The following is a 17,596-nucleotide window of genomic DNA, read 5'->3' on the forward strand; positions in this document are numbered from 1 at the left end:
GTCAGTGTGTCTGCTCCAGACCAGACGCTGCCACTTCAAACATAACGGTACAAACTACATATTGATTTTGCAAATAGTGGTTTATTGCCTACAGTAAATCACCCTCATTTATAACTAGCAGGACGATAATGCAGCCTATAAATCTGGACTGGGGTGGGGTGGGGTGGGGTGGGGGTGCTTCCCAGGCCATAGTGAGTATGCACAAATTACTATTTTAAGGACATTGGTGGGAACTTCATTTGCACACATACAAACACATTTTTAAGAAGTAGCTTCAGTTTACCAAAGTTTCTTTATTTGTAAATAACTTAAAGCCCCATTATGTAACTTATTTGACTTTTTATTGGGAAAAATCAAATATTGCTTTCATAAATATGTATTTCACTGAAGTGGAATCACACCCACATACAAATGAAAGCTTTCTCGTACCTTAGAATGAGTTGTTACAAGTCGTTACAAATACATAAGTGGGCGACGCACCGAACCGAGGCGGCCATGTTGCATCGCCATTTTTTACGTTGAGTGGCAGCGTGACCGTAGGTAACCACGGAAACTCACCGGAGCTGTCGGCTCGGGGAGAAAGTTTTCCAGGTAGCGCCTGTTAAAACTGTCACCACTGTGTAGTGTGAGGAAGGACGGAGGCACTGATGTTGCATTCAGGTGCAGTCAGGCAGACGGCCGTCGGCAAACCAACCGGATGTAATTTTACTCAACGAGAGAAAGACGGTAAAACGTGGGTCAGGTAAACAATACCACATCACCATGACAACATATTGTAACGCCTGTATTGTTTTGCCTCGTGCTGGCGGACCACTTGTTTACATAGACGCTTGTTTATCCTGTTACATGCAGCGTCTGTTGTCTGTCTGACGTCTGCCCGATTTCACCTGAATGCAACATCAAGAATACGTTCAGGTATGCAACCGCACCGCTAGATGGGGGGAATTCCTACACATCGTAACTTTAAAAAGTAGCTTCAGCTTACAAAATGTTCTTTATTTGCAAATAACTTAAACATGACATTCAAGAAGGATAATATAAACCTGTGATTCAACTCTGTTGTGAGCAAGCCCTCAAAGATCAAATGTTAAATTTTAAACCTTCACAAACACTTCAAATGTCTTTTTAAGATCATCATTTGAACTATGTTGAGCGAGACTTTTCACCATGTACTCCAAGGTCTCCTACTGCTGCTCTCAAGTTCCCACTCTTATAAGTCACTTTGAATAAAAGCCTCCGCCAAACGAGTTAATGTAAATGTAAATGTAAGGCACCTGAACACCTGCAGCTCACTCATCTGTGTCTCTGAGCTGCTCGGGCTGCTGCTCCTAGAATTTCACTCTTCAATAATTCCTGATATTCCTAAAATGAATGACTGAGAGAATAGCTGTTGATATTTACCATATGCAGTGTCAGTCATCACTCAGTGACTCAGGTCTTGAATGTCAATAAGATATTTCCAAAATCAAAGATGGTAAATGTTAGGAAATATTTGGAATAGTTTAGCTATATTTAGTTTTTGACAAAGGATTGGGACTCCATTTGCTTTAGGGTGCTTCCAGTCTGTCACTCATTCTACCACCTTTCATCTAAATAGCTCTGTTTTTGCTAAAATGAAACACAAACCTGGCAACCCTGCATAGATCTTTCTTCTAATAGCAACCATCCATACTGAGCAATAAACATCTGAGCATCTGCATAAAAGCACATGAGGAAATCGGAATGTCTTTACCTTTATGTTTGACACATTTTCACCATTATTCCCAAATATCATATGGGTTTAATCCCAGACGATGGAGATCCATATTTCACCAACAGACGTGTGTGTCCTTTGATGGCCGTTCCAGACAGAGGTTTGCCAGTGTGTTTTTTCTTGTTCTTTGTGATAATATCCAGAAGAACCAAATGTCAAACAAAACAATTATCTCTATTCCATCTCAGTCTTGCTTATACAGGCACAACCTGCTAATTTTGAAATAATGCCATCTCTTGCCTTTCTATTTTAGTTCTCTCTCTTTTTTTATGTCTTGCAGTGTGGTGGGCTGAGATGTCTGCAAAATGTACAATTGCCTGTCCAGTGTCTACTGTAGCCTTGAGTTCTCTTATTAGTGCTGGGCTGGAAAGGCTTGGCTCACTTAAATAAGCCCAGTGAGATGGTCATTACACGGCTCCTCTCTGCAGCTATTATTGCATTAGCTAAACTGACCATTAAATGAGCAAGCGGCTCTCCCCATCTGGACTGCGGCTTCCAAGGAGCTGACACTAAGCAAGAGTTATGATTCTCAGTGCATCTGCTCACAGCACTTGGTTTTGGTTTACCAATACGACTCTGATATTTCTCCAACTTTCAGCTCACCATGCTGTAACAAAAAAACATTTCTTACTGTCTTACTGGTAGAAGTGTGGGATATGAAGTGTTTTTCTTAATTACACACAGATGTATTTCAACATTGTTCAGGTACCCAATAAGTCTTCAATTCCTGACTGAAAACAAAGAAAGTGTCTTTTAAGCTAATATTATAAAGGCAAAATACTACACCTAATAAAATAAAAAAACTGTATCAACATAAGCTACAGTGACATCGGTATGGTGATGTGTTGTAATATTTATGTAGAACAGTTAATCCCTGTCGTAACATTAGCAAGCTGCACTGATAAAAAATAAAGTACCAGCTCTAATTAAAAAAAATCTGCAACTTTGTGTATCTTTTATTTTTGTAGATAAATTAATCTTTGTTTAAACTACTCATGAAAAAAATAATAATTTAATTGTATTATTTTGACTCAACAGTTAGTCTTTGTATCAATTGATTTATTATTTCTAAGTTATAAATGAATAAGAAATGAGACAAACAACACACACACACACACACACATTCAAGCTCTACAGGCAATTTTAGAGTCGCCTGTCAACCTATTAGCATTAGCAAAAAATTGTTTTTCATAAAGACAAATTGATTCAAAATTAGACATATTTGTATAAACATACAAACTTAAAATGTTATTGTTAATATTTTCTAGTCACCTATTTCAGAAGTGGTGTGTTACAATAAATGAAGATCATTATTTATCATACCTATAATTGCTGTTCATGGCAATATGGTCGCTGTTACAAAGGGCTGGTGTAATAAGGTGTTGCTGTTACAGAGGGAGAGGGTAAATACGATATCAAGTTGCCGTTAAAAAGGGTTAACATGATCTCATGTCGGGGGTGTACATTAAATGTTCTGACAATGTGAAGCCAATTAAGGCTAAATGAGCAAACGAGACACTGAAAGCAGCTTGAGGTAACGTTAATGTCAAAGTGGACGGGCTGTTTTGTTGCAGTTTCAGATGAATTAGTCACCATGTATTTGAACAGTACTAGATGTGGAGGCTTCAAATTAGCGTGACATTTCGGGTAAATTGCTTCAGAAGCTCTGACAGTTGTGTGTTTGTCAGTAGCTAATTAAACTGAACTTGACAGTGTTGTCTCAGTAATGCGAAGATAAAGTGAGGATGCTACAGGTGTTTGCTGACACACTCGTTCTGTTTGTGAGAGAGATGAGTACAGGGACCACAAATGGGCCCCAGGGCTCAGTTATCAGAGCTCGTAGTACTGATAAGCTTATTGGTACTTATAACTAGACAGTTGTACTGGGCTGCCTGGCTGCTTCTACTAGACCTAAGACTGGCCTGCTGCCAGGGACAAAAAAAAAAAAACACTTCATGTTTTGTTTTAATTAATTTTTGTGCTGCAGTTGTGCTCTCACACAGATAGAACAATGTTAGCTGTCAAAGAAACAGTAAAGTGAAGATAACTTTAAACATTTGGAGTGGAGACAACCACCTATCGTACTGTTAAGTGCAGTAAACTGGACTTGGGAGAGCTATAATGAAATTGCATAGCATAAATATTATACAGACACACACAAGTGATGTGTGTGTGTGTGTACTCTCTATTCACTTGTTGCAAGCTAGCTGTGTCTATTTTCCATTTTCATCCTTTGAATGTTGACTTTTTCTATATTGTTTCTGAGATTTTTTTCTTTTGGTGCTATGCTCCACTGATGGTTCCTAATTTATTAGTTGAGCTGACAGTAGCCTAAGTCTCACAGAATTGAGATGTGCATTCCCAGACCACTTCAGTTTCCCCATCCACCTATTATGCCAACAGGATGTAATACTGCAGTGTTGTAGATTATATTATAAGTTTAGCTGGATGTTTCTGCAGATACCATCATTATAATTAAAGGTATGCAGGAATTCCCCCCATCTAGCAGTGCGGTTGCATATCTGAATATATTCTTGATGTTGCATTCACGTGAAATGGGGCAGACGTCAGACAGACAACAGACGCTGCATGTAACAGGATAAACAAGCGTCTTTGTAAACAAGTGGTCCACCAGCACGAGGCAAAACAATACAGGCGTGTCAATATGTTGTCATGGTGATGTTGTATTGTTTACCTGACCCACCTTTTACCGTCTTTCTCTGGTGGAATAAAATGACATCCGGTTGGTTTGCCGACGGCCGTCTGCCTGACTGCACCTGAATGCAACATCAGTGCCTCCGTCCTTCCTCACACTACACAGTGGTGACAGTTTTAACAGGCGCTACCTGGAAAACTTTCTCCCCAAGCCGACAGCTCCGCTGAGTTTCTATGGTTACCTACGGTCACGCTGCCACTCAAGGTAAAAAATCGCGATGCAACATGGCCGCCTCGGTTCGGTGCGTCACCCACTTATGTATTTGTAATAACTTGTAACAACTCATTCTAAGGTATGAGAAAGCTTTCATTTGTATGCAGGTGTGATTCCACTTCAGTGAAATATGTATTTATGAAAGCAATATTTGATTTTTGCTAATAAAAAGACAAATAAGTTCCATACTGGGGCTTTAAAACCAAAATTAAAATAAATATGTGAAGGAATGAATGTTGAATCCTTGAATTCTGGCAAGCTGTAGTTATCGTGACACAGTCAGTCACACACCACTATAAAAACGAAAGGAGAGCGAGTGTGTGAGTGTGTCCTCTCCCTGTCTCTCCCTTTCTGGCGAGGGACCTTATGGACATTTCTGGGCATCAGCAATTAAGGTCTGTGAAATATGGACTCTAACCAAGGTTGAACTGAACATGTGTTGGCTAGTGTTAAAATTAACTCTTTAGTGTTAAATTAACATTCAGCCACAACAACCAAAAACTGGTTAAGAAAACAGTGCAAAATGGATAGTATAGAAATATTGAATGTCAATATAAAGAGGGAACTACTATTAACATTAACACTAATATTTACACATTATTCTCAGTGAGCAGTGGATATGGGTTTTTAAGTGGTATTTTTAAATGTGGCAGTTAGCGGATTAGAGAGGATGCAGTAATGTTACTGTGATGTGGTTGATGATTGATGAGGTCAGACAAAGAAGCTAAAGCAGGGTGGTGGTCCATCACAGACTGGAATGGAATTATGGGCCTGATGTGAAAATGTGATAGAACAATTATGTTTAGTTCTCCATTCAAACGTAGTGTGTAATGATTGATATGGATCGAATACCATCCAGTTTGAATATTGACATTCAAATGCCATGATATAGTACACAAACCATCATATGAGATATGAATACAGGAAATGAAGAGCATGGTATGTGTATGGTTAAGGTCTGAGTAATAAAGCATGATAAGAATTTAATGTGCTCACTATATAACCGATAAACAATAGAAAGTAGTACAATATGGATAGGCCTACTGTAACATCACGGTGAATCAGCAGTATGAATGTGTACACTGAGGGTCTGATAAGATCACAGTGGTGTAGAGAGGTGCAGAGTGGAGCAGGGTGAGAGCTGAGGGGGAAGATCCTGAACCTGCTGGTTCTGGATCAAAGGGTCCAGTTTCAAACAGACTCTTTGTCTCATGTGTAAAAGTTAATGATTGAATTTTTATCACTTGGCTGCGTCTGTCCGCTGTCTGCTGTGGGTGTGGGTGTGGGTGGGACAGGTGGGGGCAGAGTCTGGACGGTCTCATCTCCTGATAAAGACACAGGTGAAGCTAGTAGTGAACTTTCAGGCATGGCTGAGCTTGTAACTACAGTATGTATTGTGATATCATATTGCAAGGTGATAAACAGCCTATTTAATTTAATTCAATATATCTTCACTTAAAGGGATACGCCCAAAAAATGTTTTCGTGTCTTGCCTCACTCCCGAGTCCATGACAAGCAGATGGACACCATCCTTTCGACTGTGCGTGCAGTAACAAGGGAGATAGAGCCCGTATCACCCGTAATTAGCTTAGCTCAAACGCTGGAAGTGTATATAGGTAGTGTTAGCCTGCCTCCTACCCGAGCCAAAATCAGCAATCAGAAGCTGATTTCATTTTAGCTCTAAACTCTATAAATATATCACTTTATCAACATTTCAAACATTTTTAGGCGAGAAAGTAGCCGTTTAGATCAGCCGTGTGTCGTTAATTTGTCTAAATACCAGCTGTTTACAATTTTGTTCAGATGAATTTGGCGCTACTCAAGCTAGCCGATGTGACCAATGCACTTCCAGTTACTTTCAAAAGGAAGAGTTCATTTGCAAAAGCAGATAAGTGCCATTTTGAAAAAAATGAGCTGAGGCTTTGTAATTAATCTTTGCTAATTATTCCTTTCAATGAAACTTTTTTTGAGATATGTCTGTTTTGCTACATCTCAAAGTCACTCAACTTTGGTTTGACTGATATCACCTTATGTAAATAAAAAATAAAAAATGAATATTCTAGAATTTTTCAAAAAGTTATCTGCTTTTGCAAATGAACTCTTCAAATATAAAACACCTGTTGCTCTTTACAAGACTTGGCTACAAACTACATCTCTCTACTTGCCAAGAGCCGTCCCCAGCAGTGGAAAGGAAAGGCGCAGCGAGATTTTACCACTGAACATGATTTATGGTGGGAGTAGTCACACTGGCCCTCATTTATTAAACTTGCGTACACCAAAAAAACGGGTGTACACCAAATTCACCGCAAGGATCGGCATTTATTAATCTGAGCGTGAGCGTATACGGTACGCACAAATCTCACGCCAGCTCTGACCAGGTGTACGCACATTTGGAACCAGCCTAGAACATGCAGGAAGGAGTGCTGCTGTGTCAGAACGATTATTAAACCATAGTCTAATAACGCAGCGATGTGGACCACATGTTGTTGTTGTTTATATTGATAAAAAGATAAAAAGTAGCCAAAAAAAAAAGAAACGATAAAACCAAGTCCGTGTTGAAAATATAACTCGAGTTTTATTTTGGGCAACTGAGATGAGTTAAAAACCACGACGTGACAGATGCTCATTAATCAGCTGTGTAAACAGAAACAGTGAATGACAGACAGACCTGTTATTGTAGATCACACACACAAACTTCCAACATCTGCAGCACCAGAGCATGACGACGGCTCCTCAGTCTCTCTCTCTGCCGGACACCGGAGCCGGGGGGGGGGGGGCTCCGCTACCTCTTTTTTTTTCCCGTCACCGGGACCTGTCAGCGGGACATCGGGCCGGTGTTTCACATCCCTCCATCAGCCGAACCATGCCAGCGGTGCTGATGGTTATAAAGTCGCGTTGGCAGCAGTAATATGCCTATGATTTCTCCTCAATCACTTGTGTTTAGTAAACTGCAGGAGCATTTCATGAGGTCACTGGGTTTCCTGACGTGGTCGGTGACACGTGCGTCTGCAGCCTCCATCCACCGGGATGACGCTTATCAATCACAAAATCTATCAATCTATCAATGTCCAGATATTTAATGTTGCCGCCCTCTCCCTGTTCAACGTGGTAATGCCGGTAAAGTCCCTCTTCTTGGCCGTCTTCCGTGTCTCCATGTCGTAAAAGGGGCAGGGCGACGCCTCTAAAGCAGGAATATATCGGGGCGTGACATTTAAATTACGCTCGTTTTCAGCCGCCGGATTTATCACCACCACGCCGGTTCTACGCCGAAATCAGCAGGGTACACACTTTTAGTAAATCACACGTGACACTTGCCGTACACTGATATTTACACCAGAATCTACACCAGATCCTGCGCAAGTTTGATAAATGAGGGCCACTGAAACTACACTGACTCACAACATTGGACAGGTTGGACATGGCTAATTCCAGTAGGTACAAATGAAAGACAATTGACGGGGGTCTTGGCCCTGACATCAACTACCATGACTCCCTCACAGAGTTTTATTTAATTTTGTGAACATTTTAAAACTTCTCTTACACGTCGCTGAGCCACAAGTGGGTCGTCTAGGTCGGTGGTTCGATTCCCTCCAATTCGCACGTCAAAGTTCCAGAACCCACGCTTGCCGTATCATCGGTGTGTGAATGTGTAGAAGAGCAACATGTGTAGTTGAAGAGCTCTGTATGAATGTGTGTCAATGGGTGGTAAGTGTAAAGCGCTCTGAGTGATCCTAGACACTAGAGAAGCACTATATCAGTGCAAGTCCATTTCAAGATATAGAAATATACTGTATTATGTACAATTGCAGGTGAGAAGATGTTACATTTAAATCCTCACAAATGGTCATTTTACCTCTTTTGAGAGAGTTCATGTCTTAATAATCAGGGGGGTCAGACCTTCACAAATCCCCCTGTAATTTCAATCTCAGGCCCCATTATGTTACCATGGCACTTATTCAGACCACAGCAACAACAAAAATGGCATAGTCAACAATAAGTCTCTGATTAGCAGACCAGTATAAAAGAATCTTCTGAATAACACTTCATCATGGTCACCTGTTAGTGGGTGGGATATATTCGCATGGCAGGTACAGAGGAGAGCTGTCCATAATAATAACAATAATAATAGTAGTAAAAAAAATATAGATTTTGGCCCGGACCAGCCCCATTTCCTCTGCTTCACCATGGGCTTCTTTCAGGCCACACTTTACGGTTCCACTTCTTCTGCCCTGTTCTCATCTTCTCATCTCTATCTTGATGTACTATCAGATATTACATTAATGAAAGGAGGCTTACACACACACACACATGCACACCTGTTGCTGTGCTGTCTCTCTCTCCTCTGCTCTCTGGACTGAGCTGCCTGGCTGTACTTTTGGGCTCCCAAGTCTGCATAGACCTCCATGGGCTTTAATTTTTTGGTCTCAACGGACTGGACCGGCCCAACCAGCCCGACCGGACCCGTCTGTTCGAGCCGCATTCGGTCCGAAAACATAACTCGTTCAGGTCAGGTAGTGTCTCAGGCTTCGCTCTCTCTCTCTCTCTTTTTTTATTTTTTGGCCACCGTAGGATTCGGACCAAGTGAGTTGGTCCACATCGGGTCCGGCCTTCAACACCCACTGGTCGGGCCGGGTCGGCTTTTAACTTTCAAGTCTGTTAGAACTCCAGCTTGATGCCAGGAGCGGGACTCAGTGACCAACACTGAAGCAGCAGACGGACGTCATTGACGTAATGACGGTAAATGTTTTCAGCGAATCAACAATCAGAGAAAAGTATAAATAACACATTAGACACTGGAGTCGATGTAAAACCAGAGCTGGTTTATAGTCATTCGGAAATGAACACACATGATGAGTGGTAAATTTACAACATAAAATAAGTCAGATTTGGCGTGAGATTTCCCTCTTGAGCGTGAGATTGAGGTTGAATGTGTGACTTAGTTTGACCAGCTACTGTTGCTCAAACTGCTGAACTAGTTCATGCTGGTTCTGATAGAGAGATGTCAGAACACACAGTGCAACACAGCAGGCCAACACAATGTGGTCATAATGTTATGCCTGGTCAGTGGAGTTTGACGTGGTGGAGAAGTGATTGAACCTCCTTTAAGCCATTAGCATCATCATGCATTCAGCAGGCCATGTGGAGAGGGTGTGGAGGTTTGTGGGGATGGACCTTAAAGCTTTTCCTGTCAGTGCTTTAATGCATAATGGATGACAGTGGGACAGAGAGAAATGGGAGGGGAGTTTATTGAGACCGGGACGAGGGACGGGACTGCAGAGACGCTCACAGAGAGACAATAAAGGCACAGAGTTTGGTTGAAGTTGTGCAGCGGCGGCGGCTGCAGCTGCTCCACCTGCCAGCAGATATTTTTAGAGCTATAGCCAGAACAATGGTGATTTTACACTGATAATTAGCGTCCCATTAGGTCTGAGCTATTACCCCCCACCCCACCTCCTCTACCCGACCACACCACACCACACCAACCACCAACCACTTCTAATGATGAAGATGAGGGTGTAAATGAGCGGCTACCGTCGGAGCAATTTACCACAGATTTCTGGCTGTCATTATACCGCATGGATGTTCAGGGATGAGACAAATGGGATTCAATTAGGTGTGTATATCTGTGTGCATGTGTGAGTTCAGTCCATTGTCTGCCTACTTATCCTTCTCCCAAGGGACAGAGACCGAACTGATTGAATCCATATCTGGCGCCTCTCAGCAGGGGATGAGATGGAGGTAATCCCCGCTGTCGAGCGTCCATGCTGGGAGGGACTCGCTTTACTTGAGCCCCCCTCCCGAAGGCATGTGTGCCCAGACTAAGACTACTTGAGATCTCACAGCAAACACCTGAGCAACGGATAAAAAAAACAGAGAGCGCTCAGTAGTCAGCCAGGGGAGGAAAAAATGGTCTGGGTATCTTTGATAACATTTGGTAAAAGTCGTCCTACTAACCAGAGTATGGAAGACATATGTTGTGCAAGGTAACATGTAGAATCTGAAGGCTTTTCCTAAAAAAAACTAAATATAGAAACCCTGCTTAATCATCACCTATGGGCTTCTACTGTGTCTGCAAATACGATGCAGTGGCATGTGGTGACATGTGGACAAGCAGAGATGAATAACCCATCTACAATACAACCAAAAAACAAAAAAAAACTAAATATTAATGTGTGGTCCAGTTCAACAAAAAAAATAAATCTGACAAAAATCTGGACATATTTCTGCTCCCATCTGAAATGAATAAACTGAAACTGAATAAGTATTCCTTATTATTCCTTTGAACTGAAACTTGTATAGCATTGTTTTAAAATATCCACCTAGCTAATGACACTGTAGTGACAATGTGGAGAGTCCATATCTGGAATTCATTTTGGTTTCTTAATGAGTTGACACAATTTATATATTTTTCATTTTATCAGTGATATTTTTATATTTGTATGTATTATTTTTTACTCTGCCATAATCATAATCTTAATCATACTCTATTTCTTCTTACTAGTGGTTCCCAACCTTTTTTGATATCACAAATTTCTGGCGACCCCCGATCATGTGCAGTTATGTAATCGCAGCCATCAATCATGCTTCAGCTCAGATATTTTTATATGCTTCATTTTATTTGATTTATATTAGAGAAAGTGAAAGTATAGAATACAGTTGTTTAAGATTGTCTGTGGTGTTTTTAATCATAATTTTAAAATAATAATAATTAGTTAAAATAATATTTTTATTATTTTTTTAATTTTTTAAATCGCTTACTAGACATTTCAGGCGACCCCATTTGAATTCCAGGCGGCCCGACATGGAGTCCTGACCCCAAGATTGAAAAAACACTGTGCTATCTGCTATTTATCATAATGTCCTGTACATTTCTTTGCTGCTGCAATCCAGAATTCCCTACTGTGGGACAAATAAAGGATTATCTTATTTTAGTCTCATTTCCATGAAGCATTTTTTTCATTTCAGGTCATCTATAAGAGCTCCAGCTGTCAACATCTTTGCTGTATATGATCACCATGGTTACAGGTGTCACTCCCGTTTATTGTAAGGGTTTAGTGCAAAAGGCCCGTTCCCCTCGCATGGCGACCACTCTGCAAATCCAGTTATCTTTGTTTGAACAGAGCTGCTCGCTCTCTGCTGTTCCTGCTCAGCTAGCTCTACCACAGCTGTACCTGTTGTTGGGCTGGGCTCACTCACCACATCCTCACCACATCGCTAAAATTATCTGCACTGGTCTGGTCTGGTTTGGCTCGAGAAAAGAAACAGAAAGGTCAGATAAGTAAAATTATTTAGTGAAGAGATTTTGGTGGTTGTCAACATTAATCCTGTTCTGTAATCCTGTGCTCTTTTCTTCTAATAGCAAAGTTAAAGAAATCTGACTTTTACCTTTTTTTTTTAAATATTTTTATCAGTGAGTGGCCTGTGCTTTTATGATTTGTCTGCACTGTTTGTTTTTGTTTGTTTGTTTAAAAGGGACAACGCAGAGTTTCTATTTGGTTATAAAAAAGTATCACGTTAATGTGGATTAATCTACGTTACCCACACTTGTTAATGGGCCCATTTTCGATAAATATATCGTTTTGTCTCTATCGTTATTTTGTTATTATTAGTGGTGGCGGAAATGCTGGGCGAGCCGACCAGCGTTTCTTTACTTTCGGTTTCGTGGCGAGTCATGAGAATAACGCCGCCGAATCGCCGTTTATGGTCGGGACTACGGCGGTATGTGATTGTCTTCGAACCTCTGACTTTAATTCTTGATGAATGAAAACATGAGTCTGTCTTGCGCCGGTCAAAGAATTTCATGGTGTGCGCGGAGGCTCATAAATGTAGTGTGAAAACGCTTCGCTTTCCAAAACTCCTCATTGTCCCTTTAACTGTATTACATCCTGACTAATTCTCAGTGGATTGCACATTGATTTAATCCATCAATCTGGTTCCTCGAAGCAATCCTAATGTCAGTTGACCTGACAGACATCATGGCTACCATTCAATAGTTGTATTAAATACAAGTGCAGCAAATCACTGAGTCAAACATAGCTGAAAATGAGTGTGCTTGTGTGTATATAGTTCAATGGTTGGGAAAATGTAGTGCCAAAGGGAAGGGGTACTTGACAGGAAGTGTAGAAATGCACACTTCCACCATTTTCGTTGAATTTTATATATTTATTTTTATTGCTTTGTTCTTTCTTTCTTTTTTTGCCTGAGAATTTTTCATAGCGGCTAAAACCAGGTTTTGCATCACCCACAGTAGCACATCGCTCACACATCAAATAACCTGAATTATCACTTCAAGCTGTTCAGTTCGGGTCAAAGCGTTAAATCATCCTCTGAACAAGAGCTTTTCTCTTTTTTTGTTCTTTTGTGTGTGTGTGTGAATAGAAAATACACACAAACCATTCATCCATAAGGCTGCCTATTCACATCATGGTGTAGTTTTTAGTTTAAATGTAATATACATGTAATATATATTTGTGTTATACATAATAATTTGATTAAAACCCAATTCAATCTGACACTGAAAACAGAGATATAAAAAGGCATGGCCTCTCACACAGGTCCTCTGAATTGAAGATGTTGCAATTCATGTTATTGTATGCATCTAAATTAGATCAAGAGTGATACTAACCCAATTCTATTTCTTTTCTTTCAAAGATTATAAAATGTACGGGCAAATGATCCATGTGGCTTGTTGCGTTATTACTGCAACAAGTGTTCATTCAATCTGAATCCACTTTCCAATGCCTCATCAAATCAGAATTGAAATGTGAGCATTTGTAACGTGGTTAAAAGCAATTTATATCTTCCCTTTGACGAGGTAGAAACACATTAAGTATTGATGCAAATGAAACTAGAGGTTCTGAAAATTGAATTTGATAAGAAGCAGGTAGATCATCTAAATGGAAAATACTCAGCAATGAGTTTACCTTAACCAGATTGTGATTGCCCGAGGTGTCATCTGTTGTCTGTTTGCCTGTTGCCTCAACTTTCTGTTGGGACAATTACATTTGAGCTCTGGCAGTCACAGCCTGCCAATAATGTTGGCTACCCTGTTGTTGCCATAGGCTGCAGTGAGATTTTGTATAAATAACAGACTTGGTGACCATAGTGAACATGTTCTATAAAAAGCATATTAGCATGTTTATGTTAGCATGTTACCAAGTACAACCTCCCCGATCTGTCAAACTCTTCGTATACCGTAAAGTCTCAAATAAAAGCTGGACCCTTGTACTGGCAAATAAAAGCCAGTCTCAATTAGAAGCTGGGTCTAAGTTCTTGTGAATGTACAAAACCTCTCAAAGCCCACTAGATCACCTGTTTGAGCAGTTTCTAGAATGCTTCTTTCATGCATACAATAGTTTGACAGCACTACTGAAGGGGAACTGTCATAAACGAGATTACAGGTTAGGTGTCTTGGTGCCACCGAGACAAGATCTGGGCCACCGGGTTGAAGGTGTTGATCTTGCAAGGTTGTATTTGGCCAAGAGTCGCCAGGAGGAAGGCAGCGAGCCTCTATTCTCCCTGTAACAAGTCATTTCCGAAGCTGTTTTTTTGTATAATTTTGGGGGGGTTTGCCTTTTAATTGACAGGTTAGTTGAGAGAGATAGGAAATGGGGAGGTGGAGAGAGGGGGAATGACACGCAGCAAAGAGCTAGAGTAAAAGTAGAATTCAAGCCGTGACCAGTTGCAGAGAGGACTGTAGCCTCTGCACATGGCGTTCTACCTACTGAGCTAAACTGTGCCCCACTAGCTAAAAATATTGCATTTCCTTTTTCAGTTGTTCTTTTTCCGCCTGGTGCCACTTTTGTCAACATTCAGTTCAGTGTAAAGAAACATACCAGTTGGTCCTTTCTGAAGACCCTTCAGTGAAGTCATGCATGCTCCGACTCTTTCCTTGGGTCAGTCGGTTGAAGTCGCACCAAAAGACCAGAGCACATGTTTTGTTAAATTAAATTTAAGAGATAATATTCTCACTCAAAACAGTCAATTTGAGAGTATATCCCCATTTTTGCTTATAACAAAAGATTTCTGCAAAATGAATTAAAAGCCTGTCCATTATGGTTCAGTTCGGCAGTTGGAGCATTTACAAGCCTTGGCTTTTATTTGCAGATTTAGGGTAGTTAATTTCAGTGGTGTGTATAAAATGAATCAAGTCAAAAAGAAATGGTATGAAATTAGGTAAGAAATCTTGTGCATTGCAAGTATGAGCAAAACTAAGGCATTTCCCACTGTAAGGTGAACAAGATGACATTTAACAGTGAGTTTGGCAGATGCAGGCCAGAGCATTATCCCTTTACAATACAATCTGTGATGTGGGCCAACTTTACCCGATTACCAGATCAACAACATTACATACTCCATGCATAATTCCATGAGGGGAATACATAACAGACTTTCATAAGTTTGCTAAACACCCGCAGCATATGCTTCTTTGAAAGCACCTGGGCCAAAAGACTGCTGTTCTCACACCGGCTGCATTGATCAGACGTAATCTAATGAAACAACATGGTTTTGCAGGAACAAAGCCAGCTCACTGCAGAACACAGAGGTCTGTTGACTTCACTGAGCGGTTGGTAGTGTTAGGGATGTGTTTGTCTAAAATGTCATTGGATAAAGAAAAGTATTTTCTTGGGGGTTTCTATGGTTTCTGTCATGTTTGGCCAAATTAGTTTAAGTAAGTTTGAATATCTAATGATACTTGGAATGATCCTAAATAGTTAGAGAGCAGCTATTGAGTGATTGAGTTTAGTTTTCAGCACAGAACTCCTTTTTTGATGACTCAGATATATTTTACCCATCATGTCGTGTTACATTAGAACACCTCTAGAGGATTTACTCGGAATAAAGCCAAGAACAAACAGTGAGCAGCAGCTCAGTTGATAAAAACTCCCTGTTGACCAGAGTGGTTAGAGCTGACAGAAGGCCACAGGCGACAGACACTCAAATAACCACTAAGGCAAGGGCGACAAGCAGAAAGTATCAAATGTAATCAAGGACTTGGGATGGAAGGATAAAAAGAGCAACGTTAGATTTCACTCCAGTCACCAAGAACAGAGGACAGAAATCTTTTAACCAATCAAAAGTGTGGCATATTCTCTTCAATCTGGTAGAATTTGATATTGGTACTGCTAAAAGTTGCTGTCCATCCAAAACGGCACTGTGAAACCAAGGCAAAGTGCAGTATCTGCAAAGAGTACTGTACTCCCTACATTCTAGAATTTACTCTATAATTCCATTGGAGTAAAACCAAGGCAAAGTGCCGTATCTGTAGCTAATACCAAGCCAAAGTGCAGTATCTGCCATAAAACGGTCAAAATTGGTCAGAAAGACAAACTACAAAATACATTTATAACAGTCCACCTTTATCTAATCAATTATAGACTTGGTAGTTATTCGTAATTTGATGCTTGAACCTGACAATGAAAAATACTCTACACTCTACACTGTAAATACAACCGATCTCTGCGGTTGTCCCACCAGACCATGTCCATGTATGTATGTATGTTGGCCTCATATATCATATTTATTTGTTTAAAGCAACTACATAGAACTTTAATTTTGTGTTGATTTTGGCGACCCCTGTGGACAAACACGGTAGTGTTTTGGCGCAATGAAGACTGCATTTCCCCTGAGCTCTAGTGCTTATTGTGGTAAAGACACTTATCTGTCATCATCTGTTGGAGCGACCAGCCCACTGCCTCCTGAAGGTAAAGAGTTAGACTATTTAGAAATAGCGTATCTTCCCACTGATGGCCTCATTTGCTGTTGTAGGTCACACAGAGACATCAGCATAAATGAGAGACTTTTGCATATCCAGTTAAAAGCACTCTGTATTTTCTTTAATTCATTTATTCAATTCCCATGCACCTTTGGAGAAGGTGAACATGTGCCAGGATTCCTATGGTCCTGCCCTGATTTCCAGTTTGAGTGGGTGGCTGGAGGATGTCACCTTCAGCAGAGCTCCCCGTGGGAATGCCCCGGCTCCACTCGTACAGTACATTAGCACGGCTGTGACCGTGCATGGCCACTATCAAAAGGTTTCCACTATCTGTCTCCTCAGCTGTCCGCCTCACTGACCAAGACACCTGTCTATAATCAGAGGCAGCATGTCTCCTTTGGCACGCCAAGCCTCCGTCTGGTCACCGTCCAACCATATATGTGACAGATTGGTTGGGACTCGTTGCCAATAGCAGCGTGGCCTCGTCCCACTCCACTGCCACAAGAGCTGGACTGCTCTCCCTGCAAAACACACGGGACGAAAACATCACCGATCAAAGCCCTGCCCTACCATCTATGTTTTCATTACCCTTGGGGCTAACATCTGTTAATGCACATATTCATTTCATTTGTTCCTGGTTGGATATTTAAACACCTTTAGGCCACTTCCACTGGGAAGGTTGCTATTGGATAGGGATGCCTGCCACGGCTTATGATGGATAATTTGAACTCTGACCCTTAAGTCACAACTCTGTCCTTCACAACATATTGATGTTCTTCATCAAAAAGGAAGGTGAGCTTGAGATTTCATCTTTAACTTTAGAAACAATGACCGGTTTTCTCAAATGTACAGATTCCCATTGGTCCAGACATTCTTTTTATCTGCACGCCGAAAGCAAGACTTTAGACTTTCGTGAACTTTATTGTCAATCACACTATGTAACAGTTAATTACACAGGGGATAGAAATTGCGTTTCCCCAAAACTCCAAATGTGCAAATTAACATTCAACATATGTTTACCACATACATATAACAAAAAGTGGACACAGACATCAACAATAATTAAATAAACACAGATACAGACAGACAGACAATGGCCCGTGGAGTAGTAATAAGCTGCAATATGAAAAGTGCAAAATGCAGCAACCCTGACACTTTGAGCTTAAGATTATGAATTAACTCGTTTACAGAGAATATT

Source organism: Trachurus trachurus (genome assembly GCF_905171665.1).
Source record: "Trachurus trachurus genome assembly, chromosome: 21".
Taxonomy (NCBI): Eukaryota; Metazoa; Chordata; class Actinopteri; order Carangiformes; family Carangidae; genus Trachurus; species Trachurus trachurus.